General features: G+C 37.3%; 1 pseudogene; it reads right to left on the minus strand.

Annotated features, from left to right (window-relative positions):
* Window positions 1–947: 947 nt before the first annotated feature.
* LOC107135054 lies at window positions 948–1,471 on the minus strand (annotated as a pseudogene).
* Window positions 1,472–2,330: the final 859 nt, after the last annotated feature.

The following is a 2,330-nucleotide window of genomic DNA, read 5'->3' on the forward strand; positions in this document are numbered from 1 at the left end:
ATCAGTGTATTTACCAATCAGGAAGTTCTACCAAGCTTTGGTGTCCAGGTTTTTTAATGGGATTCCATTATGTAAGCATGACTGATGAAATCATTGTCGATGTGACTGTATTCAATCTCCAAAGCCTCTTTTCTCTCTGGAGATTAGGCTGATATTACCTGACTCAAAGCACCATCCTTCTAATCACATTGTTCTTTCTGTTCTGATCAGTCTTCATCCTGAATCATCATTAGCATAAACTCAGGTGTGACCCAAGAGGCCCACCATGAGTAAAAATTCAATCCAACTGCTCAAGAAAGCCCAAGTGAGTGGCTGGGGTTGTGGCTTAGCGGTAGAGCATTCACCTAACATGTGCGAGGCGCTGGGTTCGATCCTCAGTACCACATAAAAAAAGTAAAATAAAATGCATTGTGTTGTGTCCAAAAAATAAATATTAAAAAAAAAAAAGCCTAAGTGTTTAGTAATAACCCAGCAGGAACTGGAAACAAAAAACACTCAGAACAAGTTTTTTTTATCATTCTAAAATGTCCTTCCTTTTCTCTAGTAACATTTTTTTTTTGTTTTAAAGTCTACTTTTCTGATATTAATATAAATACTCCAGCTCTTTTTTAAATTACTGTTTGCAAAATATATTGTTTTTTCCTCAACCTTGTACTTTTAACCTTTACTTTTCTCTTGTAGACAACATATAACTGGATCATACTTTTTATCCATTATGCTAATCCTGGACTTTTTATCGGCATTTAGTGCAGTTACTGACAAGGTGGGAGTCATCTCGGCCATTGTGCTACTTGTTTTCTCTGTCATGAATCTGTTTTGTTCCTTTATTTCTCCATTTCATCCTCCTTTTGTGGTAGATATTTTACAGTGTACCATTTTAACTTTCTTGTTCTTCTATTGTATTTTTGTGTGTGTGTGTGAATGATATTTTATTTAGTCATGTTTGTTTATAACGGAAACTGTATGAATTCAAAATTAATATCCTTGCCCTGTGAGCTTCTTATAACACACCAGAAAAAATGGTTTCAGCCTCATGCTCCACATTGTTCTGCTGAGCTTTGTCCAAATAAGCCTTTACAAACTGGCTACCATCCAGTCTTACTCAGATTTTCTTGCCCAATTTCATTTGCGAAGACCAAGTCCTCAAAGATCATATCAATCATAGCAGTCAGAATGCAGTTGCTGGGACATTTGTGCTTATTTTTTGCATGACTTTTTTTGAGTTAGCTTAGGCAGAATTCTTCTTTGAGAAATAAAGATAATGTGCTTCCTGCTGAGTTTTTTCTCCAATTCATGTACTAGTTAGATTTAGACTTTCTAGAAAGATTTCAGTTAAGGAATGAGAACAAAGATGATAACCAATTTGTGACCATCACCAGCTTCATTTTCCTTGACTGTTGTTATGTTCAGCTTCCTTAGCTGAGCCTAAAGTTCCAACTTCCTCTCCAGCTCAAGAAGAGCCTGAGGGATGCTAAATTCAAATCAGGCTAGTTTGTTGACTTTGGCCTTCACTGTCTTCCTACTGAAACTGAATATGACCTTTTCCTTGTTGAATGCCTGTTTAGAAAGCTATATTATTTTGAGTTTTTTTTTTAAGTTGTTTCCTTGAGGATTACAATTAACATATTAATCTTAAACAATCTAGTTTGGAATAAGAGCAACTTAATTTTAGAAATATATAAAACTTTCACTCCTGTATAGCTCAATTTCTTCCCCCTCTTTTTGTGCTGTTAGATTACATAGTTATATATTGAAAGGAAAGTGACCACAACACTCGGAGCAACCAAAAGATCTTTATTGCAGCAGTGCTACAAAGAGAAAGGAAAGAAGAAAAGAGAGAGAGAGAAAAGAGATGAACAGGGAGAGAGCAAGAGCAAGAGAGAGACAGAGAGCGCGCGTAAGAAAGATAAAGAGCAAGAGAGAGAGAGCAAGAGAGAGAGAGCAAGAGAGAGGGGGGCCTGGAAGGAGGGAGTTTTTATAGCCCAAATCTAATGGGGCCTCTGGGTCTGCAAACTGCCTTGTTGGCCCAAGGGGGGGTTAAGTGTTCAGTCTTAAGCAGGGTTGAATGTTCAGACTTGAGGCAAACAGGTGATAAAGGACCAGATAGAGGGGGGTTTGAGTGCGTGGGCTATCTTGCAGCCAACATCTGTTCAGCCTGCCCTGCAGACAACACAGTTCAGCCTGCTCTGCACCCAACATATATCAAATGCCCATCCAACAGATTTATAACTATTGCTTTATACATTTGTCTTTTAAATTAGGAGAAAAATAATTACAAACAAAAACTCATTTCTTCTGTCTCTCTTTAAGTTCTCTGATTCTTTCTTATT

Source organism: Marmota marmota, unplaced genomic scaffold, assembly GCF_001458135.2.
Source record: "Marmota marmota marmota unplaced genomic scaffold, marMar, whole genome shotgun sequence".
Classification (NCBI taxonomy): Eukaryota; Metazoa; Chordata; class Mammalia; order Rodentia; family Sciuridae; genus Marmota; species Marmota marmota.